The sequence below is a fragment of the Oryzias latipes genome, chromosome 14, assembly GCF_053564925.1.
Source record: "Oryzias latipes strain Hd-rR chromosome 14, Olatipes_Hd-rR_3.1".
NCBI lineage: Eukaryota > Metazoa > Chordata > Actinopteri > Beloniformes > Adrianichthyidae > Oryzias > Oryzias latipes.
In genome coordinates, this window is record NC_136250.1 from 26,195,453 (window position 1) to 26,221,913 (window position 26,461).

General features: G+C 38.1%; 1 protein-coding gene across 1 annotated transcript in view; it reads left to right on the forward strand.

Annotated features, from left to right (window-relative positions):
• ppm1e (protein phosphatase, Mg2+/Mn2+ dependent, 1E) overlaps nucleotides 1-26,461 on the forward strand; it is a 53,359-nt gene that overhangs the window by 1,390 nt on the left and 25,508 nt on the right. The window lies entirely within an intron of this gene.

Here is a 26,461-nt window from a genome sequence, read left to right on the forward strand (position 1 = left end):
ATGCACGGCCTGCAGCCTGCAGCAAGTATAAGGTCATTCCAGCAGGGCTGTATATGGTGAAAATGTCACACGTTCTCGCTTCGCTCTTCAACCTGCTGGAGCTGTCAGGTTTGGAGGTTTGGATCGATGCGGATCTCCTCCTCCAGGATGTGGTCTGGTGGTTCTTAAGTCACTGAGGGTTAAATCCTCATCATCTCACGCAGCTTGACGCCCCTTCCACCTGCACGCTCTCTGACTATTCAAGGCAAAATACAAGGAGGTCATCCACATAGAAAAAACTCTGCAAGAATTTAAAAACTACATCTCCCCCTTTGTTCTTATACAGTGGTGGACAAAATTGTGGTATCCCCTCAGTTAAAGAAAGAAAGTCCACAATGCTCACTGAAATGACTTGAAACGTTCAAAAGTAACAATAAATTAAAATTTATTGAAAATTAAATATTCAGAATCAGCCATTACTTTTGCGTTGTTGATTAACAGAATTATTAAAAAACAAACTAATGAAATAGGGCTGGACAAAATGATGGTACCCATAACTTAATATTTAGTTGCACAACCTTTTGAGGCAATCACTGCAATTAAATGGTTTCTGTATATGTCAATGAGTTTTCTGCACCTGTCCACAGGTATTTTGGCCCACTCCTCATGAGCAAACTGCTCCAGTTGTCTCAGGTTTGACGAGTGTCTTCTCCAAATGGCCTGTTTCAGCTCCTTCCACAGATGTTCAATGGGTTTTATATCTGGGCTCACAGAAGGCCACTTCAGAATAGTCCAACACTTTTCTCTGAGCCATTCTTGAGGTTTTTTGTCTGTGTGTTTTGGATCGTTGTCCTGTTGGAAGACCCATGACCTGCGACTGAGACCAAGCTTTCTGACACTAGGCAGCACATTTCTATCCAGAATGCCTTGATAATTCTTAGATTTCATTTTACCTTGCACAACTTCAAGACACCCTGTGCCAGATGCAGCAAAGCAGCCCCAAAACAGAACTGAGCCTCCTCCATGTTTCACAGTAGGGACAGTGTTCTTTTGGTTGGATGCTTCATTTTTGAGTCTAGGAACATAGAACTGATGGGCCTTTTACCAAAAAGCTCCAGTTTTGTCTCATCTGTCCAAAGGACATTTTCCCAGAAGCTTTGTGGCTTGTCAACATGCATTTTTGCAAATTCCAGTCTGGCTTTTTTATGATTTCCTTTCAACAGTGGTGTCCTCCTTGGTCGTCTCCCATGAAGTCCACTCTGGCTCCAACAATGACGAATGGTGCGATCTGACACTGATGTAGCTTGATCTAGGAGTTCACCTTTAATGTCTTTGGAGGTTGTTCTGGGCTCTTTGGATACAGTTCCAACTATCCATCTCCTCAATTTGTCATCAATTTTCCTCTTCCAGCCACGTCCAGGGAGGCTGGCTACTGTCCCGTGGGTCTTGAACTTCTGAATAATATGTGTCACTGTCGTCACAGGAACTTCAATCTGCTTAGAGATGGTTTTATAGCCTTTACATTTACGATGTTTGTCCATAATTGTGTTTCTAATGTCCTGGGACAATTCTCTCCTTGGCTTTCTGTTGTCCATGTTCAGTGTGGTTCACACCTTTTCACCAAACAGCAACGTGACTATTTGTCTCCCTTTAAATAGGCAGACTGACTGATTATGGGTTTGAAAACAGCTGTGATGTCAATTAAAGGACATACCTGAGTTCATCATGACCCCCTGGGCAATTAGTTCTCAGTCTTTTATGGAGGTACCATCATTTTGTCCAGCCCTATTTCATTAGTTTGTTTTTTAATAATTCTGTTAATCAACAACGCAAAAGTAATGGCTGATTCTGAATATTTAATTTTCAATAAATTTTAATTTATTGTTACTTTTGAACGTTTCAAGTCATTTCAGTGAGCATTGTGGATTTTCTTTCTTTAACTGATGGCTAACAACAATTTTGTCCACAACTGTAACAGACTTGAGTAAAAGACTCAAGGGAGCTATAGTTTTTAGATAACATAGGAGGAGCTTGTATTTTCAGGAGGCCGAAAGGAGCAGTTTATCTCATTGGCATTCCTTTACGACTTTCAAGTCAGATCTTGCAGATCAGAGAAGGAGGCAGAGTGTGGTTAGCTGGTCTTGTGTGTTACAGCTAGTCTATTTCATAGACAATGCATAAAATATGTTTTAAAAACCGTCATCTGGTGGTTTTTAGAAGTGTAATCCAGTTTTTTATCATTATTTTCTAGTAAGATCTGTTTTTCAAAGGCAATTATAAAATCAGTGACCGTTATGGAAACAAGCACTGAAGGACGCACTCTTTAACTGAACCAAAGGCCTTGACAAAAAAAATAATTCCAAAACGTTCATGGTTTTAACTCTGCAGTCTTTACTCTGATTTGACTTTGTCAAATGGAGATTTTGTTCAGTTCTTCTGTTATGTTCCTGCAGAAGTGACAGCATCCAACAGTTATTCCCTTGTGGCAATCTGACGTGGTTTCATTTTCTCAACAGTGTCTAAAATTGATCAGAAAGAACATGAAAACCACAGGGCCTGAATAAGAGATGGTTTTATTTCTATAAAATAATAGATTTAGAAATATGTTGTCATAAGATCGTATTTGAAGAGCAGCTTTAATAGCATGTGTAATGCTAGGAAAAGCTCATTTTAAAGAAATGAAAAAATGAAAATGGTGTTTTTGGTGTTTTTAACATGTTCTTAGTGGCATTTTTCGCACAAGGGAGGACATATATGCAGACAATCAAGCTTAAAATTGCATTTCTGAGTATTTCTTTATGCAAATTTGGGTGAGCCCGTAGCAGCAACACAGGTGCTAGAGCTGCCTAGTCTGCTCCATTCCGATAAATCCTCTTTCAGACAAATAGATCCATGTACGTCTTTGTTTTCCTCGTCTGAGCTGGTATCAAGATCAGAACTGTATGGCTGGATAGCGCCAACATTACCCGCCATTTTTGTTGCAACTGCTAATGTTAGGTTGGGGATTGTGAGGGGATGTAAATTAGCGTGACAGAGTGTAGACAAAGGGATGATGGGAAACGAGGACAGGCTTACTTTGCATCAACAGTGCCTCCCACAACTCAGAGTCAAATTTCTAATGAACTTCTGCCGCTCTGCAGGATATTTCCTAGAAAACGACAGTTTTTTAGATTTCGGATAAAAATAGCACAATCATAATTAATAAACCTTTGAAAATAGATCAAACGAAATAGATCAAATGATGATTGGTGTGGAACTTCAAATATGTACTTTTTTAATAAAAGAGGGTTTCATGTAGTGTTATTTAAGTTGTTTAAAAAAAACATGTTTATTTATTACACTTTTATGTAATTATCCCCAGGGATTGCATTTGTTATGACACCGACGTAAAGCTAAAGCACAAGAATTGACTGGCACTCCTGCGCAGAAGCTATTCAAAGACTTTCTTGCAGTCGTATTTATACTTGCCGTGTCTGGATCAGCCTGCGGTTACACCTGCTCTGTCTGAACATGGATTGAAAGACAGAAAAAGAAAAAAAAAACACCTACAAAACGAGTTTTTGCTCCAGCACATTGAGGGAGGTATAAAAGCAAATTACCGGTAATCTCCTTTTCTTTGGAGTTTGTGGACGGACGGTGGGAATGTAAATCAAGCTGTAAATCAAGTGGTGAAGTTTGATGCAGAATGCCGGTTTAAATGTAGACGTGTGAAGCCTTCATTAGTCTTTCCAGAATAACTCACTGACTCATTTTACTCTCTGCGAAATTTGCTCGTCTAATTTTCTGGCAAAAGATACGTTGATCGACCTGTTTGAGTCTTCACAGAAAAACACAAGAAGAACAGTGGACGATGAAGAGCTTCTTCATTTGTGGTTCTGATTGAGGTCATCAGCCTCTAATGTAATTTTTAATGTAAATTTTTAAATAGAAAAAAAACACAAGTTTATTGTCTCATTTGGAAAAAGCGCAGACAAAAATCACAATCCAAGTTAATAAATGCATCTTAACAGTAAAATTAGGAATTAGAATCAGTGTAAAACAAGAAATGCAGACTTCCAGCAGTGAGAAGCTTTCAAAAACTTTAGCTTTAAGCCTGGACTTTTACATTGTGAGATAAATTGAAAGTAAACAGTTTTGCAAACTAGCAAATATTTGTTTAGGTTAAAGTTTTTTTTTGTTTTGTTGCAATACTCTAAAACAGGCGTCGCTTTCAGTGTTTGGATGTTGTAAATGATCCACTGCATTACTCATTTAAAGTCAGACCTGCAGACTTGTGCAGCGGTTTACGGAGCTCTGATCATATATCAAGGCTTATACAAACTTGATATATGATCTGATGTATCACTTAAACGTCCATTAACATTGGATGCAGCCACTTTAAGTTGCGTTTTCACTCGGACCCCTCTGTCAAAAATGCAGACAAAGGCTTTCCTATGGTTTCATGAATCATTGTTATTGTGTTCACAGAAAGAAGTAAAAACACAGACGAATCTGTAACATTGATCAACGCAGAAACAAGCAGCAGAAAACAATCCTGTTAAGATTGAAGGTGGAAATTAATTAGAAGTTCGAAAAACTTTTTTTCCCCCATTTTGTTTCTGTAAGTGTTGAAGGACATTTCTGTAATGTTTCTGGTAACTTGGCAGCACTGCAGTTGATGATAAACTGTTGACTTGTTAGTCAAAGTCACACAAACAGCTTAAACGAGCTTCTTTTGTGTAGCCTCTTGAGAAAAGAATTACAATAATTTTATTGTGTTATATCAACATCTGATTGTATTCTGATGTTTTGAATGCCTGCCAGTTAGAATAAATACAATCAGATGGTTTTTGATTAAAAAAAACACGGAGGTGGCATAAGCTAAATTATTATTTATAAAAAACAAGCCTTGTAAAGGTACAATATAATTTTTCAGTTCAGCTTTTCTGCCCTATTGGGATGGTTTAAATTTGACAGAAAAAGGTGGAATTAAATGTGCATGCAGAGGGTGTGAGAGGTTTTATTGAGCCCCCATCTTTTGTTACCAAATTTGCTAGAAACCCAAAAGTACCAGGTGTTGCAGTTCCTCTAAAGAACACCAGAGGCAGGTTTCAAAAAGGATCAACTTTCTATTTACTCCCATGTTAAAAGGTCCCTTTTACTCAAAACATTAGTGTATAAACTGCTTGGTTTCAGAAATTAATCTGATGGTTAATGCTGGTTAATCCATATCTGCATTACGCTGCGTTTACACAGAGTGCGTTTCGTGCATCAGGGGCGCCCAGTTTTCATGTTAAGTCAATGTAAAGACGCAATCTGAGGTCCTGTGATGGGATCTGAGTGTCAGTTGTGTCGCGTTGTGGCGTGATTTGGGCGAAAGAGAGGTATCCGATGCAAATTTGATGGGCAAATTAGCTTTAGGTGTCTGTTTTTTGATTGTCAGGTGAAGTAGGCGGACCCAACAAAACTCTTGTTTTACTCTGCTCCACCCAACACCCCACCTTTAAGAACGTTGTTGGAGTGGGTGGGGCAAACAGTCAATGTACCCATACCATTGACTGTATATGAGAACTGGACTGAGCGAGACTGACGTCAACAATAGAAAATGTCTTACTTCCAACTCCAATCAAATGAAGTAAATTCATTTTGTGGATGCCGCCAGTTTGGAACCAGACGTCGTCAGTGAGCAGCGATTTGTCAGAGTTGGTATGACCAATCGGGAGTGATTTTTTTGGAAGGCCACACCCCTACCACTTGAAAGCGGGCTACTTGAAATCAAACGTTTCAAACGTTGGATGTGAGACCACATACTTTTATTTAGGCATCTGATTGGCCTGGTTGAATAACTTGCAATAAAGACAAAATTATCATTAAACAAATGGGATTAGCAAGAACATGTTGAGAAAAAGGTATCAGAGCAAGAACGGTTATTCTGACGGATAGAATGACAGAGTAACAGCTGCTTTTTTCTCAATAGAAGTCTTTTGAGATTTGGCTTTTTGGGACCAGCGGGTACTTCCAAGCCAGGGGGGAGGAGTCACTCAGTCCTGTTGTCATAAACAGACAATGGTCCCACTTCATTTTTATGGTGCAGGATCCAGAGTGTGACATAAGTGATTTTTGGTGGTCCAATGGTGTTTACCTGTTTACATACAGTAAAAGCTATAGCTCAGCATGAAGAATCTTCTCTCCACCACAAGATTCTGGTTCTGTCGGATGTTGACGTTGGTCCCCACAGAGACAGTTTGGTCCATCTTTGTTGACCATCAGGGGTTCGGGGGCATTAGCTCAGCATGGAGTTCTTTGATTGAAAACCTGCAGTGAGGTGGGCCTCTGTGCTTACGGGGTGAGGACTTTAGCTGCAGTTGTTGGAGCAGCGTGACGGTATGAGTGTGTTTATATGTGCGTGGTGGCCAGCATCCTGTCTACTGTAGCAGCGCTGCCAGTGTAATGATAGTCAGAGGCAATGGTGATTCATCCCAGTGTGTCATTAGTTTGTCTCTGGGCTGAACATCTAATAATAGATTTCTGCAAGAAGAGAGAGATCCCCTCTTGTGTGTATGTGTGTGTCTTTTGTGTGTTGCTGGAGGGTGGGTGAGACACTTAGTGTGCTAGAACAAGTCTGGGGGTGTGGACTCAGCACGTGTGTGCGTTAGATTCTATGCCAGTTCATCTGTTTTTTTAGATAAAGTAGCATCTAAAGTGAAATTTACTCCCTCATTTTAGAGAGGCCATGAGGATAATTGGGGTTTAAACTTTCTAAGACAAATCTCAGGAATCCACAAAAGGTTTTTTCTTTGAAGATTTTTATTTTGAGAATTAATTCTGATCACAAAGGACACAAACGTTGAGGATACTTTCCCACGCTAAGTTCCTGTGGACGTTCTTGTGTGATGGAAATGCCAAAAATGTGTCTTAATTTTGGTTTGCTTTCACACTTGATTGGACCAAACAATCCGAAAATGTCATGGGGTCACAGCAGCTGGTTCTTTTTGGAGGTGATAGGGAATAAAAAATGAACAAAGACAAACACCGGGTATTCCTGCAAGTCTTCTAACTGTCATTTACTGATAGACGTGAACTCCTCACTTAACAGAAAATTAATTAAAAAGATAATAAAACAAATCAATTAGTATTTATCTCATTTATACTTGGTTTGTTCCCATTCCCACTGTAGTTAACTCATAAGAGGTTGTTTGGAGATTGACCCAATAAGTTCACTTGTTTGTGTCGCACAAGAACACAGGTTAGTTGTTTTTGTTTTACACCTTGCACCTTATTGTCACAACTCAAAACAAGATTTTTTATTTTTGAACATACATGGAACAGATTCCTCATCCAGTTCTTGTTAGCTGGGTGTTAACGGGTAAAACACACATAGCAATATTTTCCTAATCATTATAAAGTAGAGCTCATGCCTAAACATAACCAAAGTTAACCCTTTAACACCGGAGTTGCCGCCGGCAACGCATAAATAACACACACTCTTTGACCTACTGTAACTCCTCACCTGAATCAGCTGATTCTGACATTGAAAAAAGGCGGGTTTTCAAATCGATTTTGTAGCGACAAACTGTTCTCCCCCACTTCAAAATCCAATGGGATTAAGTTATTTATGTGAAGAGTTGTTGTGTTAAGTCAACAGAAAGTCAACACTGGAGCTAAAACTCTGGTGTTAAAGGGTTAATGGATAACCAAATGTAAACATGTTTCTGTGGTTTTTGAAATAACAAGTACTGAGTTTAGCTACTGAAGCACTTGACTAAACAATTGTAATGGTTTTTACAAGGAAAAACGGATTTCTTTAGCACAATTCATAACTCAAAATTACATAAACAAATGTAGTTAAAACTGTAGAATCAAATTTCAGTGTGAAATGTAATATGTAATTTCAAATTGGATGCTAAGTTTTACTTACTTTCACAATGAAAAAGGCTTCTGTAGATCAAAATCAATGTTTGTCTGTTTTACATATTTTCCTATCCTACAATTTCCTTAGAGTTGTTAAAATTAGCATTTTTTTCAAAAATAATTCATCATCGCGCCTGTACTTTTAGTTTTCAATATGTTCCAACTGTAAAAAAAAGTTAAAGTGGTAAATGAACAGATTTTCAATGCAAACACAATAAAAGGTTTTAAACTGTGATTTCTCTCATCAACAGTTGTAATCACTGAAGGTTAGTGACAAATGTAAAAGAAGGAAGAAATATGAGGCCATCTTGTAAATACAACTTACTTTTATTGGCTTAAATCTTAATGTTTAACGTCAGTCATTGACTTATTTTTAAATGTCAAATCAAACTTAAAGCTTTTGTCTTATTTACAGAAGGATCAACGATATCTTTGCGGGAATACGCTATGCATTTCCTTTTAATTTATGTGTTAGTTGTCAGTTAGATAATGATATAAATCCAAAATTTTATATTTAAGGTGCTAATTGTAGATTTAGTTTTTTAGAGGAAGACTTTCTGTCTCCTGAGTCTCATCGAAAAGATCACTTTAGTTCATTTATGATAAGAAAATTAACTGATATTACTGTGAATTTCTGCTGACTGCTGATGAACTGATGGTTTGAAGAGCAGTATGAGGGGGAGTTAACACACACGCACGCACACACACACACACATGCACACACGCACACACAATAACACACACTCACAGAGATGAGTGATAATTGAGGGGAAAGTCTTTTTGGACCTGAATAAACAGAAACGTCTCCTACAGCTGTGAAGAGTGAGGGCTTAGATTTTGCTTCCTACTGCACACACCACACAATCCAGTGTTCACAAACACATACAAACACACACACGCACTTAACTAAAGAGTGGGCTGAAGAGGAGCTGCCGGTGACAGGGGTTGTTAAAGGATAAACCACAGACTGTGATAACTCCGGGAAAGAGCCGCTGTGGATGTACAGTACAATGTCATCGTAGTCTTCTTCGCATTAAATCATCTCCACAGCAAAGACAAATTTTTCTTTTGTTAATTTAGTGTTTTTTTTTAGCAGATCAGACACTGTTTTCTCTTAAAAGAAGAGCTAATTTTTCTGGATCCTCACACTGAATTTAAAGAAAAGCAAGTAATTGTCTGTGACTAACTCACTCCTCTCAATGATCCTCTTACTTTTGGCGCTTTTGGTTTTAATGGGTAAAAACTCCACTTTACCATCCAGTGATGTTTATTTTTAAATAATTTATCTCTAATAGTAGTTAAGGTATGCCAAATGCCAAAAATGTTAAGATATTTCAAGTTTTCCTGTGTATGTTTTGGTCTACTGTTTTTTCTAAATACTATTTTATAAAAAAATTGATCAAAAGTTATGTCTCAAACACATTTAAAGAACAGCGCATAAAGCTTAAAAAGATTGTCTATTCAGCATTTTCATGTCTCACTAATTACGTTTATTTTTGTGATGCTTGGTAGATTATTTAATCAAAGTGAAAAAGAGGAGGAATTTTCCTCATAAATGATATTGAGAAAATAAAGAGCATTTCTTTATTTGAAGATGCCATTTTTTCTGGGATCATAACTTGAGATTGCTTTCCCTGATTTAACAGATAATGAAATAATCAGGATTTAAACTGTCATTATGGTTAGCATGATTTTTAATCACATATGTCAGTTTTTTTCAGTTGCCAAATGCAGGGAATTCCAACAATTTTATTTTTTTACATTTTAGAAAATATGAATGTAATTGTTGATTAGTTCCTTAAATGTACACAAGAGATATTTATTATACTTCAAAGATAAGTTCATTTAGCTTAAAGAAATGCTGCCAAAACCAACAAGGACTGGACCTGTCAGAACTCTTTTAGATAAATTCTTTCATATTTTTGTGATGCAATGTGCCACATAAAAAAAAATGTTGCAATAACAAGATCTATATGACCACAAAAAGAGCTCTAGGAACTGCAATAACTGACAGTAATAAATGTGTCATAGAGTATTTATATCATAAGAAAACAGTATGTTCAAACAAATTAAAAGGTTTACATGTTTTTCAATTACCCTTCAAAGCTTTGGGTATTAAAATATGCCCCAATCTATAAGAATTATAGTAAAAGTTGACAAAACAAAGGACTGTCTTCGCTACAAATCAGGGAGATCACAGAAAGAATAAAAAAAATGATTATAGTCATTTAAAGAAAGCGACAAGTTAGAGAGAGGACAAAATGTTATCTAGGCTAAGAATACAATTTCAAGTAAAGTCACAAGTTGGACAATTTGTACTTTTCTTCCTTTCAGCCACAAAATATTTAGTATATCAATGACAGAATCTTTGTGATGATAAGAAAAAATCTCTGATTTTGACTTCAAACTGCGATCTGCCAGGCACTTTCACTGTATTTTTTCCTAATCAGTCACACCAACATTTGGCGAATAACAAGCCCCCACTGCTCTCTGGGCAAACCTCAGCCATATGAGTCACGTCCTCTACTTCAAGGACAATCTCACTTTGTTTGAAATAAGCAAATCCCTCAAGGGCTTCATTTATCAGGGCTTCCCCCAGGCAAGAGAAGAACGACGGACTGGAGAACCACTGCCAAAACCGAGGCTTTGATGCCAACCTGGCTAATCTAAACCCCTCCCACTCCAAAGGGCTCTCACAAACACTTACATATCTGGAAAAACCATAAAAAAACCTGTTACAACACAGAGGAACAATGCAGAATAATGAGATTTTAATTAGTTTGGCAGTAATTGCATCATCTTATCTAAGGATGAGATAAATTTCTCAGTGAAAAGATATGCTGGCTTAATTGCCTTGGTGCCAGCCAGCGTTTTCATTGCTAAGTCATAAAAGAATGCCTCATTTCTGTTTACTCTCTAGTTTTTCATTTCATCTCGGTGTTTGAGCGAGTGTAGTCTGTAAATATATTCTTTGCACAAGTCGACGTCTGAGTATGACAAAGAAAAAAAATAAAAATAGATGAACTGTGGTTTTAAAGGAGCAGAGTGGGGATTGTAATTTCTCCTGTAAGCCGTCTCAATTCATTTGCAGCTGAGAATCATGGCTCTGTGTTTTATCGCAGGAACATTAAGCGTCCCCTGTGTCTTACCCATAAACTGCTGGAAGTTGCTGTTATTTATTGCTTACTTGTGACAAAGGAGGGCGTATCCAATCTGCTAAAGTGATGGCATTCAGTCATTCCGACGTCGGTCTTGTTTATATTAATTTACTTTCACAGCCTTATGTAACTTCAATAGTGACACTCTCACAGTTTGCGTTAGTGTGTGGACGTCGAGTGAGGTGTACTACTTCTGCGTACCGTTTATGTCGGGATTTGGTGGTGTGAAGAACTCAAATGCAGGAGACTTGTGGCAGAAACTCGAATAAACAACACAAGAAAGGACAAAGCTCAGCTGTGATGAACTAGAAGAAAGAGGAAACAAAAGGATGATAAACAGAGAACTCAACTAACAGAAAATCATAGACTTGCACACTGAGGGGTAATTAACAAGCAGAAAGCAGCTGTCACATGCAGGAAGAGGCATGACTCCAAGGGTAGACAAAGAAAAAAGTTTTTCCCTCTTCATATTTTTTATTTACTTTAACAATAGTATCGACAAAGTAGCTCAACAGCTAAACGGATTAGAAATAGATTCAATTTTAAACCATTAGTGCCGTTGTATGACCCTACCCGCCCCTGCCTTTGCCCTCGCCACCTCTCCTTTACCCCCTGTTTCAGTTCACCTGCCCTCACAGGTTGAGTGGCTGCTGTTGGCCCTTCACTCTCCCCATCTGCCCCTGCCACCCCGGTCAGAGCCATTGACTGTATATTGAGAACTAGACAAAGCAATTACTTCCCCCTCGCATTTCAAATAGGACGTAGGCACCGGGTCCAAGAAGTCAAAGTCCCAAAGATTTCTTGAGAGAAAAAAACAGCTGTGACTCAGTCAATACTGTTTGTCAGACTAACCATTCTTGTTCTAATTCCTTTTTCTTAACAACTTCTTGCTAAACAAATCACAAATTTTACCTTTAGCCACAAAATGGCTGCCAAGCCATAGGTCCTATGGCTCTCCCATAGTAATTTTAAAGCTTCCTTTGGATATCCCAGACATGTGTTTTGGTTTCGTTAGTTGATTTTGAATTTTTTTTAAACCCTAGTAGATATTTTGGCCCCATTCTTTGTTTTTTTATGGTTTCTCCTGCTGTGATGTCTTCAGTTTTTGGAGGGATTATTTTCTATGTCCTAAATACATCTCAACCTGACATTAGGCTATTGTTTAACTTTCGGCTTGTCCTGTCAGGGGTTGCCACAGGGAAACAGCTTTTACTGATTCCCACAGGTGATTTGGCAGAGAGTTAGGCAACAGCGTAAAGGGTCATGCCTAGGGACCCACACTAGATAAAGCTCATTTAGCGCCCTAAAAGAGAAAACCCAGGTTTCCTGCATGTCAGTCTAACACCCTGTCAACTGACCTATCTAGCCGGATTCAACCTGGTACAAAGTGCGCACAAATTATGGTGAATAGGTGGTGGCGGCAAAATTTGCAATTAAAGGCACAGTAAAAAAGAGGAATTGCAAAAAAAAGTCGGGTTCTTGCAGTCAAGGACTGCTGCGGACCTTAATTATATGGTGGCGGCGTGGTTCATGCCAAGGTGACTTGGATTTTTCCTTTAATGAACATTGTCCATTAGCTTGTAGCCAGCAGAGTGAGGCAGCTTGCACTGCGCAGACGGCTAACATATCTGGCAATTTGTTCCTCTTTCTGCTTTAATTAGAACGTCAAAGATCAGACACACAGCAGAAGCTTCCATAGAAAAGCACGGCAATGCCACAGAGGGATGCATTGTGTGTATTACCATAGCAATGATTCAGAATGAAGCTGCAGTCCAAGGCTCACTCAAAGTGAGTCTGTGGGAAGCCAATGTTAGACGATTTTCTCACTTTGCAGCAGAAAAATCAGACCATCCACCAGAGTCCCACATGCACCGTCTTAGATTGAAGTGACCTCCTTTGAGCTGAACTAGTTTCAAAGACAATGCATACAGCACTCACCACGTCCATTACATCCACAGTGGAACATCAGCGGGCACGTCTACTGCGCACGTTGTAGCCGTCACTCTTAAAAAAGGAGCCACAGGGCGATGAATGAAAGTCCCAGTTTGCTCTTGGGCTGAAAGGGAGTTTACACGGAATGTTGAAAAGTCCTACTTTTCATGATGCCATCTGTCTGTTTGCTGGCTTTTCACTCTTTAATCAGAGCAACAAAAAGCCAGGAGATTTGATCCCCCTGGAGATGAACATCCTCCGAGGCTCCTGGGAAGTAACGGCTCGACTTTCTGGAGCAACTCTAAAAACTGGAGCTGTTTTTTTTTTCAGGCTCGTCGCTTCCTAATCGGGGGTTGTCTGTGACTTTGAGGGATTCTGACTTTGTAAAAAAGCAGCCTAGTTATTGAGTGCAGGACCAGCTAATTGCTGGAAGTACTGTGAGAAGGACCGTGTTTGGTGTTTTTACATCGTTCCATCCTCATCAGTTGATCATCTCACTTCCTTTCCTCTATTGTTTCCTTCTATGCCGTCCTCTGAAATCAGTTTTGAGGACTGAAGAGTAATCCCTTAATCAGAGAGTCTCGTTGGTATAACCCCACGGAGCAGCCTCAGTCACCACTCTACACCAAAAGCAGCAGCTGTTGCCATCTACAATTATCATCTGTGGATGGAACAGGTGACACAAATACTTCACCAACTTATTGAAATGCATTCTAAATAAATTCTGAAATTTGTAGTATTAAAAGGAATAGTAATGTAAAAGTAGTTATTAAGGAGTGTGTACATCTGCTTTTATTTTGAAATCCAACATGAACTTCAGAAGGTAATGGGGTGGAAATACCAGACAGGAAATACCAGTGATAAAAACTTATCATTACATTATTTAAGTTAAACGTATTGCTGTAATGTTGTATATGAACATTAAACATGATCTTTCAGTTAAAACAACATTTTTGTGGCATTTGTGAGTATAACTTTGCAGTGAATTCTCTCCTACGAATGGTAATGGCTTTGTTTCAGCTTTGCACATTTCTTCCTGGAGCACGATTAGTGTCCTGGATGTCTTGACTACTCGGATTGTAGTGGGTCAAGAAAAAACCACAGAGAGTCGGAATGTGGGATGGCGTTGCAGCTACGCGGCGTTGATTGTCATAGTATTTAGCAGAATTAGTACAACCCGGGCGGTTTTGAAGAAATCCGACCAACAAATCCAGTTTTTTATGAAGATGCTCTATTAATGAATAACAAAAAGTAGCTTCTCATTCCTAAAAGGTACTTATAGCTGGCAGCAGTGGATGCAGTTTATTTTTGCTGCAAAAGTTATTTTTTCTTTTAATTTTATTTTTTTAACTTGTCCCGTCCAGAAGCTGAAATCTAGAGCTTATTCTTGAACAGATGACTTTTAATACCTTTATAGTAAATAAAATGATTTAGTGTCTGTTCCTCATTATGAAAAACAAAAATGATTTCTGTCCATGCAAATAGTAGATCTCTGGATTTCTACAGGAAAAAAAATGGCCTTAATAAGCATTTATGCTTGAATCATTTGCTTCCCACTTGAGCATAAGAATCAGAGGCATAAACTGCAGAATATATTTCTAGATGGGCTGTTAGCAAAGGAAAAATGCACTTGGCAAGAATTGCAATTTGTTATCTAAGTTGAGTGAATCACTGGGAGTCTAGACAGACGTCTCCCTGGTCTGTTGGAAAGTAAAATGTGGTAAATAAATCGGGAAAAGATCTCATAAAGTTTTAAATGTGTGTTGTTATATTTAAGATCTCTTCTTAGTGTCACAAGGGACTTTTATTATTAAACTGACTGAAGCTCACAAACTGATTGGATGTAAAATTCCACTCTGGGGAAAAGACCGGGTTGGGATTTTTGCCAGTATTAAATGCGGAGGTAGAGTGGAAAACCGGACTGTGGCACACAGCTATGACTGGAGCTGCAGGAGGAAAGAAAAAGAGCGCCCAAAGGTAAAGCATGCAAATGTGAAGCAAACATGCAAACTTCAGTGGCGAGAGCTTTGTTTTCCTGCTCCAAAGGCCTGCTCACAACACACCAATTGGGCAGCGTCTGAGTCCATCTGGCCCCAAAGTATGGCTCTTCTGGTAGCTCATGCGATCCCTCTGGTGCCGTTCTGGCTCACCTCGCAGAGGCCTGTCACGGCACCTGACCTGGTGTGAAAGGGTTTCTAGAAATGGGAGGAGATATTGCTACCAACAGAAGAAGTAAAGACTTTGTAAGGGTTTGTGCTTCGATGCTGATACTAAAGAAGTTATGAATGGACCAAGGGTTGGCAAATTCCTTAACAGGCTTTCAGCACGGCACTGCCCGGCTAATGTTCCATAAGTCGGCCCCTTAGGCTGCTCTCACAATCGGATAAACCTGCAGATTTGGCTCATTTGGGCACAAAAGGCTAATATATGTCATGCCTTTGTCTGGTTTGGTTTGGTTTGATTTTTGCCCTTCTAGAAGGGAATCAGCAGGTGCGGCAAACCAAACTGCCTGGAATAATCACACAGTTAGAAACCCTTCTCTGGACATACGCTAATTGTGTAAACCAGAAGTCGGCAACGTGGGGGCACGCAGAGGGAAAGACGGTGGCTTATTGTGAGACAACAATGAGCACTCGATCTGTCGTCTGTTTGTATTTTTCGGATTTGAAAAAATAATCGGGTTTGAGAGACAATTTCTTATCACAATAAGCTTTTTTCCTCCACGGCGTCATAAGGAAAGGGTCCATTCACGCTGTTATAGGACCCCGCCCACATTTATAAATACTGCCACTTTTCATAAACAGGCAATTTACTCAATTAATACGGATCATAGGAAGAAAAAAAAAAGTTTTCCACAGTGAAATGAAAACGTAAAACTGATCTTGTGGTTTTGAAACTGTTGCCGGTGAGATGACACGTGGAGAGATATAAAAAGATAACAATATATTAAGATAAAACAACTTTCAGGAAAGAAAAAGCTTTAGGCAACGGTAATTTTCTTTAGGTCTACATCATTTTTCCACAAAATATTTAAACAAGTTTAGGATTTTCTCTTAAACATAAAACACAAAATGCATCATGATATCACAAATAATAACAGAACATAAACGTAACTGCTTTGCAATTTGATTTAAAATCCTTGCCTCAAACCTTGGATTAAATTATTAAAAGAAAAAACACAAACCACGGATTAGATTTTTTAAATGTTAGTCAGCTATATTACTTATTACTAGCTTTGGCGCTGAGCTGATATTAAGTAAGGATTTGTGATTTTGGTCATCCTGGATAAATATTAACACTGTTAAACAGTAGAACACCAGAATTTCATTGTTCATATTCGTAGTTATAATAAAACAATGGTTTAGGGATCAGATCTGTAGAAGCTTGCATTTCCACACAGCAGCAGAAAAACTACTTTTACTTCCAGTCTGGTTTTGCAGTCTGGCAGGTTTATGGTTTGGATCTCTGCATCACTGGACTGCATGGGATCGAGTCTCTCCAGCGGCTCTCATTGATGTCTCTAAAACAGGCGCCTTCATTTATTTCACTCTGGAGAGACCCCATTTTTGGAAGTGCAGTGACCTTCAAAGTGTGTGGTGGCCTCCTTTCTCACTTGCAGGATTGTGGACGCTTTAACAGAAGCCTCCTCAGTCGACTCCAGTCCATTGCTGCTGATGCTATTGAGTGCAACTGAATGCAAAGCAGTTCAGCTCACCCTACAGGCAAGAATCCTCATGTCTTTGACCTTGAAAAGCCTCACACATGTGCACACAACAATATCTGAATGTGAATGAGTGCTTGGAAAAGGACAGAGCAACAGCATGTTCATAAATCTAAGACAAATTAGAGAGAAAAGGAACAATGCTCATTCATTCTTTTAAACAAATTAACTTAGCCTGCAGCTTTTTGGGTGGGGGGTGGACAAAAGCTAAAGTACACAGAAAAACTAATATAATAATAAATATTAATTTATCATACTACTATCCATTAAAAGAGGCCATATCATTCTGTTTTCTGACTTAGTTTAGGACAATAAGCATTTTGACATTTAGATGTCTGCTCTCTTTATGTTCACTGTTTTTGTTTTTCTGTACCCCATAGCCCTTCCCCTCTGTCTTCTTTTACCCCTGGTTTCAACACCAAAGGGGTTTATTCAAAGTTTCCCCCAATTCCTCTAACAGAACCTCAACTGTAAAATTAAAATCTGTCGAAAACAACCAGCCCTCAGAATCTATGTGGTTGCTCAGATGCTGTATAAGAATAATGGCAGGGAAATAAAGACTTGCAGGTAAAAACCTAATCAAAAACAGAAGAAAAAGTAGATTAAAACATATAATTACAAAATCACATCCACATAAAACCCCACATTTTTCTTTTACAAAATTTTACTCTGATTTTTTTTGTTTGTTTTCTTTGTATTTTTATTCAAAACAGCGAAATTCGATATTCAGTTTTCCCCTCAGCTTGTTTTAGGTGGTTACTGTAATCATTATGTCCCACCCCCCACCAACACTGGGCCTTTTCTGATGGGTTAACTTTTCTGTGGAGATTTTTTTAAGTAAAAAGAACTTCTAAACAAGACTTTGCTCCCCCAACATAAACTTCTAAAAAAGTTAAAGCTTGTTCAAGTAAATATAAAAGGATATACAGTGTTTCCCCCCCCTTATTCGCATTTCAATATTAGCAATTTCACGTATTCGACACAGCTCAAGACGTTTGTATGAGACTTTTGCGTCTGAAGGAGGTGCTGCGGGAATATCCAAGGAGGGGGGGGGGGGGGGGGGGATGAAGAACACGCTGACCCGTCGGCTTCTTTGCCAGCTGTGAAATATTATTTATCAGCTGGCAGCTGATTATTTATCAGCTGGCAGCTGGAATGATCCGGCATCCGGTGCCGGTGTTTAATAAGAACAATATGTTTAATATGAACAAACCCGGCCTCTTCTTGAAAGAAGATGGCTTCTCGCACTGAACTAATGAAGGAGGAACTCCTGGTTTTAAGGTACAGAGAGACAGAATAAAAAGAAAAGTTGAGCAATGTTTTTTAATAAATATTTTACAAAGCATCCGAAATGTGTCTTTGGTAAGTAAAGATCGGTGGTGATGGACATTCTTTGGCCACAGGGGTGTGGGGTGGGCGCCCAGTTAGGTCCCATATTTGTGGATTATTTTCGCGGGTGTCTCTGGTCCCTAACCCCCGCGAATATGAGGGGGAATACTATAGTTGAAGTAGAGCTATTTCCTTACAGAGGAAAAGTAACAATACCTGCAACTGGTGCATGCATGCATATAAAGATTTTTTTCTTAGCCCAGTGACAAGTTGAACAATACAGTAAAAAATGGCAGCTGTTGTTGCTCTTCAATATACTGTCATTTGTATTTGGATAAATTGTTGTACTATCATTATGCAAAAAATGAACTAATTTTGCAATGTTAAAAAGACATTTATATGAACTCGTTTTTTCAGCAGACTCCTGGCCAGTTAAAACACTTCCTGGTATTAGAAGCAGCTTTTAGGCCATTTCAGCGTTAAACTAAGTTTCTTGTATAAAAACGGCCTGAAAAAACTGGAGACCACCAATAATACCGTACTTTAGTACTGTGATCAAATCAGCCAAAAATGTAAAGAGTAATTTAAGGTTGAAAAACAGATGTAATTTTTTATTCATGCCTCTAAATATTCCTTGTTCCAACAGCTGGTTCTTCATTCAGCATTTGCTAAAGCAGAAATTCTAAATAAATGTTTTTTTTAGGTTGTATTTTGCTTAGATTTGTTTTCACTAAGCCCCTTTTAATTTGGGCAGCAGATAACCTTTTTAATTTTTTTTTCGTAATCGTTAATAATTCAGTGGTCCTTCGTGTGTTTTTTTTCATCCAGCAATATAAATATATTTTTCAAGTGTTGTACCAGCCTGATTCCTGCATTTATGCTAAATTTAGCAAATGTTCCAGCTCTAATTTTCTACATGAATGAAGACGAGATTTTTGTTCTGATCTTGTAATTTCCCTCCTGAGCTTCGGGGTTTTCACTTTGAAAAACAAATTGCAGGGGAGTCTTTGGGTGCAGACAGATGAAAGAATGGGTCTGGAGCAGTCCGTGAACGTGGATGTCAACTTCATCGTTCATTTCACCCAGAGAAAACACTTTTGTTCGTGAGAGGCTTGTTAAATTAAAAGAGCTCCCAGAGATGGTTCAGGTCAGGCTGTGATGTGCCCCCCTCCCTTCACTCTCCCAGTGATCCACCAATGATCCAGCTGGTAGAGATTACATAATGCTGCCTTAAGGCTTTGTGCAAAGCAGCGCTGGGCCACTCAACAGCTTCACCAGGAATTACTTGTACGTTCCACAGTCCTTCTGTGGAGGCTGAGTGAAAGCCTGAGGCTTATCTGAAAACTGCCAAAATACAACAGATTCACAGCCTTTTAAAAGTCATGCAGAAATGAAACCACACACCTCATTTTTTCTTCTTCAGTGTTTTCACCTTTACGGTGACACCCCAGCCTGCAGAGTGCTGCCAGATGTGCCAAGAGCTCATGGAGGAGTTGTTTGGCTTTGAACGCTTTTCTAATTTTAAGACAGATTATGCATGCCTCTCTGCAGCCGTCATTGTGCGCTTCATTGTAAGTGGAGCACAGTTGCAAATGCATGCAGCAGCGCCCTGTGACGTTGGCAGTCTCACTTGCTCCATCATATTCAATCCGGTTCGTGCGCACGCCGTTACGTCAGCAGAGCTCAGAGAAAGGTGTGCTCAGTTGTTTTAAGGAAGAACTGCTGAGAGGAGAAAACATTGTTAGAATCTGCGAGCCAAAGGCAAAACGTGCCTGCTCTCAGGTGCACTGCAGATTGGTAGCACATCTGTACAGACCTGCTTCTGCTTCACTGCATTAACCCTGAAAATCACTCTTATGTCCTCTAACCAAGAGAAACAACTCTCTAATGCTTATTGTATAATTTATTTAGGATGGTATTTACTGTGCGGAATGAAGGTTGAAACAGAAATTATGCATTTTTCTCCGTTGCCCACAAGCAGATAAATAAGATGAAGTACTCTGCTTTCCATGTTCCTCAAATACACCTTAGTTTTAATAAAGTTACTGTTTCTTAGTATCCTAATAATGAAATTCACGAAGTTGTGAGTTGCACTGAAGTCTCACAGGCAGACCTAAGACCTGCCTTAAGGCTTGATCCAAAGCACTTGAGACTTGCGCCTCGTAAACAATTTTCTTTTGTTTATCTTTATTGTTCTCTCCAGGGTCATCTCTGAGATCCAACAAAGGTTCCATTTTTATGTTCCTGCTGTTGTTTTGTTCAGGAGTTTGCAGAAACAATAAATGTCTGCTTTCGTGTCCCCACTGGCTGTTTTAGAATACTTTAATGACAGTTTAGGACAATAAAACGCTTGCTTTAACAGACTTTTAATTATTGAGACCTCATGTGATCTCACAGTCAAAGACTTGACTTGCTCTTGCAAAATGAAGCTTGGGAAGATCAAATATGATGAGGAAAATAAATTAGATGCTTAGAAAATGATATAACTATTCAGTGGTTTTGGTCTGAATGTGAACTGACTGATTGTTATAAATGTGAATGATTTAAAATGCTTTTCTTTTTTGGGATTTGTTATCATAGAGGGGGGTCAATGACCTTAAGTGAAGCTAGATTTTGTGCTGTCTTTTATCATTTAGAATTTTTATTTTTAATCCTTTTTTAGAGTTTGTTAAAGTTAAGGTATTTTTGCTTTTAATTTGGTGCATTTGACATTTATTGTAGTCATGCTAATACACTTTTTAAAAAAACTTTTACCATGTTTAACCTCATTAGACCAGATTTTATCCATATAAACAGTGAATTTCAGACTAAGGTGAAAACATTTAATTTTACCTTGAAACATTAATGTTGTAGCCTCTACTTGTTTAGAATTGTTGAGTTTTAAGATGAATTTTGTACGTTTTTCATCTGTGTTTACAGCAAAGGTTTACAAAAGAGTGTGACTTCTTTTCTAGTCTTTTATCTTTATTTTAAAACATTTTTTTGTCTTCTTTTCCCACAAAATAATTTATTACTTTAATTTATACACAAAACATGTTTCACATTTGTGTTTTTTCTTTCTTTAATCTATAAATTCAGTGAAATTCATGGTGAAAAGTAAACAATCAAATTTTTGGTCTGGGAAACAGACATCAGGGATGATTGCACTTAAAATGTTAATTTAATGAAGCCTTAGAGTAAGAAAGCTGAAAGCAAACCGAGAGGGTGTGAAAAGAGCCTCAGTTACTGTGACTGGGTAAATGAATTAGTGACCCCGTCTTACAGAAAAGTGTGAAATGAGTGCAGCTTCTTTTATCCGTCTTGTTTGAATCCGGCGGTGTTGCATGTAATGTGATGAAATCGTGGGGGGGCTTCAAGGTTACACTGCCATGGCAACTTAATGAGAGGATTTATTCTAGTGGAGGAAGAAATTGTTACGCTATAATGGGCAGATTTGAATTCCTTACTTGAAATGAAGAAATATAAATGCAACAGAAATGTAATTTTTTGGGGGGAATTTGAGCTGAATTTGATAAGTGAACAAATTTAGAAGTTCTTGCATTTGTTATGAGGTCATAGTTAAGCTTAGGAAATGTGGCAAAAGAAATTATTTTGGCAGCTTTTTATCAATTTAAAACTTCACTCAAAATACAAGGTTGTCAGGAAGGGCATTCGCCGCGCGGTGAAAGAGGACACGGATTTGACACGCAAATCACGTTCGATGTGAACACAGCATAACACACAAACTAAAAAGGGCCCATTTACTCTAATAAAACTATATATATATATATATACATATATATATATATATATATATATATATATATATATATATATATATATATATATATATATATATATATATATATATACTGCATTTTTTCCCACTGTCTTGTAACTGCATATCTGACCAAATTGGCAAAATTGGAACACAGAAAAAAACAAGTTTGATAAAAATCATAATGACAAGTGACCACGTCTGCAATGTTACAGTTTATTATAATTATATTTATAGAGAATTACAATTATCTATCATATAATTACTGTAAATATAATTACAATACTTGAAAAGATGATAGACCACGTCTATCATCTTTTCAAGTCAGACATTAAATTTATAAAATATTTTCTAAAATGCAGATTTAGGATTGTCCAACATGTTTTTCCTAAGAAAAAAAGGTTCAAAACACACATCTTTCCATTGTCTTTTTTGTGTACTTTGGAATAAACTGTTTTTGATTTAATTTTTCTCCAAGAGTTTGTATTTAGCACTTATGCGTGTTGTAATTTATACTTTCTCTATGTAGCCTTGATTTGCTTCAGAGTAAAGCGACAACCCTGCAAGGAATTTCAAAATAAAGCAGCATTCCAAAGATATTTTGCTAAATTTTGAAGAACACTTTTGCTTCTCCATGTCCCTTAGTGCAATTTCATTAAATTAGTTGGCTCCATCTTTTGTGAAATCGCACCAACAACTCTTTTCACACACGAGTTGTTATTATTGTTTACTTCAAAGTGGACAGTAGGCTGTTAATGCTGTTTAGTGGTTTATCTAAAACATGACAATACTTACCGGTAAACCATTGATTCCCGTAACCATGACAACCGAGCTTTGAATCATCGACATTAACAAATTTATGCAGCAGCCCTGACTTGCAAAAAACCCTCATATCACATACTCTGAAGCATGTGTAATGTGCTTACACGCTTACCACACATTTGTTTACTGCTCACGGGAAAACATATTTGTAGATGTGGCCCCTGCTTCGCAACAGGAAATACACAACCAAACATTCCTTCAGTCATGACTGAACCAGGTCCACAAAAAAGTCAGGATGCTTTTGTTTGCTAAAAACCAGAGCACCTAGTTTTTTTTGAGGGCATTACCTGGAAACTTGTTGAAATGGAACAAACTATTTTTGACCTATTTTTAAAAGGGCCCATGCAGGATGAGCTCTGAGATGGATTTCAGTGGGATTCTGGCATTACTACAAATGATAGATTTGTCTGACTAATGTCAGAAAGTAAGTTATTTGTTTTTTCTCATATTATCCAGAAAATTTGCACAAAAATAATCTTGATTACAACATAACAACAAATTAAACCTAATATCCTACATTTATGTTGCGATTTTTAATCCCATTGATACCTAAAAGTGATTGTAAAAAATAGTAATTCCCTTTTAAAATTCCCTTTTCCTCTTCCTTGTTGCATTTTCAAATCCTATTTGCAATTGGATTTGCCTAATGGTTTACCCATTCTGTTTCCATGAGCTGTGTGACACTTTGGGCCTTGAGACCTGAATGCCAGCCTAAACAATGGTCAGGAGCTTCTTAATTTAAACAGCTCTAATGGATAAGAGCTATTATATGTGTGTCTGATTTCAAGGGCATTCTTTCACAGTTACTGCTGTCAAATGAGAAGAATCTCAAAAACTTTATTTACTATAGCATTACAATATTAAAAAGGATCTTACTTCCACTGTGAATGTGTCCAAAATTGTGTCTGATCTGAAGAAATTTTATAACGTCGATAAACAGCAGCTTCAGAACTTTTAGTCGAATTTTCAGCTAGTTAGGCCCATGAATTGGCGGATCATCCAAAGTATATACTGTGGTAGATACTTCGAGTATTTACCATTCATTTTATGGGACTGGGTGACCCCTCCCCCCTTTGCGTTCCAAACAAGACCCACCAGCTCCAAGAAGCCAAAATTCCACATAAACATTCTTGGTCTACTACCGGTGCTTGTTTTTAACACCTTCTTGCTAATCCTATTTTTTCTTAATGAGTCAATATTTCTATGGCAACTACTGTCGCAAATTATGAGTAAGCTTGTTCAAATTCTGCACCCCTTCCATTGAAAGCGGCTTAGGAGAATCTGTCAATCAAACGTTAGAGGTGGGGCCAGTGGGCACCACATGCTTTTACTGAGGGATCTGATTGGTATCAGTATATAACTTGAATAACTTGCTATAAGTATATAATTTAAAATTAAATTATATTTAAAAAAATTTAAACTTCGAAAAATGTATCAGACCAAGAATGGTTATTCTGACAAATAGAATGACTTAGTAATAGCTGTTTATTTCTCAATAGAAGTCTATGGGATTTTGTTTTTTTGGAGTCATTGGGTACTTCCTGTTTGGAATGCGATGGGGGAGAAGTCACTCAATCCAGTTTTCTATATACAGTCAATGACTCAGACCAATCCCTGCTTACTAGCGTCTGGCCCCAACATGCCAGTGTCAACTGAATTGACACTGGTAAGTCATTTTCTGTGGGTGATGTCACACTCACTCCAGTTCTCATATACAGTCAATTGTATCTACATAATTATCAGGAATCAGCTGATTGATTTAAGATTTGAATTTTTTAAAAGTTTATTTTTTAGTTTCATAGTATCCAGCACTACTGACTAATAAATAGTCATTACTAAGCAATCCAATCCAAATGCTGTTTGCACGCAATAAGCTAAAGTGACTTGTTCAGTTTGGTTTTCACGGCTGAAGGCGCAAAGTGTCACACTATAGTTAAATAGTGCAAATGCAGAGAGAGAAGCCGAACACTACAGCTAGGCAAAATGAAAAGGAAACAGGAAGGGGGAATAACCTTTATGAATGCATTAAATTTCATATGCATTACCTTATGAAAATGAATAGAAATTTGCATATTTTTTTAGCACATCTTCAAACGTTTGTTTTTTTACCAAACATTTAAAGTGTTCAAAAGTTATTTTTGCAATTATGCTTCATTAAATATATAAATAAATAGTATTTTTTATTTAAAAAAAGTCCAATTTTCAATTCAAAGTTAATTATCAAACTACTTCACAATTTCAAAGATGCTCTTGTTCTTCAAAACAACAAGCACACTTGAAATACTTGATGTCTTTCCTACTCTATCTGTTCAGAACATCAGAGGCAAACACGAGTTTAACAGAAAGCCGTGTCATTTTTGCTTTCTGTCCTTTTAGATTAGCATCCTCAGATCTGCTGCTCCCCATCGAAATGCCAGAAAACCCAGTGACAGAATCGAGCGCCACATGGTGTGTGTGAACCAAGGAGACAAATGAATTTATCAAAGTCAATCGAAAGCCATCTTAAGGGAGCAGCAGCAGCAAAATACCTCCATTTAAGTGTTCCTGGCACACTTTCAGTTATGCAACCCTCTTGTTCCCTCCCGAGAATACTGTTCACATAACAGAGTTGTTAGGAACACGCTAAATCAACATTTCATTTGGAAATGTGAAAAAGAGAAGTCATAGTGAGGCTGGTGATAGCCTGAGGCGTCTCTTTGATGCTTGAAAAAAGGTTTTTCTGTCTGTGTTTGATATGAGGGATGCCTCCTTACAGGAATCCAAACTGAAGAGAGCCGAGTCAGTTTCTGTGGATCTCCACTCTCACCTCCATTTGGCACAGAAAGAGGCTCAATATTTAGAATAACGAAGTGGGTGCTTGTTCTGTGGGCTTGGCAGCAGGACGACTGACACCTCTGACTGTCAGTCACTTGCTGCTTAGTTGCTATGGAAACAACCTTGTTGCTTCACTCCGAGGCTAATTCTGTAGAGGAGAAAACGCTTGTAGAAAGCATTGAAGTAGAAGGGAAAAAAAACATGGCTCCACGTATGAGTCATCTGCTAACACATACACCCAAAGCTCTGGCATTATCACTATGAGCAGCCTATCACAGCTCCCTGATTGTAGCTTAGCACAGCCGTCAGAGAGACCCCATGAGACGATAAAAGCAACCACAGACTGCATGAAAACTATGTGAGAAGGCAGCAAAGCACGACTCACATATGCCAACATAACCGGCTGCACATTTTAGCAAATGTTTAGGAAGTGACTGAGGAAATTATTAGACATTTTAGTCCAAAATCTGTTTGTTATTTTCAATCACTTTTATTAAAAAAGTAATCCATCTAAAGATGCTAACAAATATTAAAGACAAATAAGACTGGAGAAGTGACACCGTAACATTTGTCCAGCAATGAAGAGTGAGATCTTATGATAGTTTAATAATCATAGATCTAAACAAGTTTTTGATTAAGGAACATTTATACTGTACTATAAAGTTCTTATCTGAGAAAGTCCTAACAGAGGACCAATACGGCAATCTCAAACTACCTTCGCTGTGGACCGGTCGATCGCAAAGGAAGGGTCGCTAGATCGCGGGCCATCAAAAATAAATAAACTAAAGAAATAAAGATTTTTTTTTAAGAATGCCACCAAGTAATCATCATCCTCGCTGTGATGCATGTTACTTGACTGACATGCAAAACAGCCAACTGAACATCCTTTATGCCACTGCACATGCGTGTTTAACAACACTGAGCGCTACGCTCTGTTAGTGTTGTTGGACTCATCAGCATCCTGCTGGATTTTAGGAATCCCAGCCTACTAGTTTAACTAAGCTACAATGGCAAGTTAGTTGGAAAACACGTAGGACACTGGCCATTGAGGCCTGGACT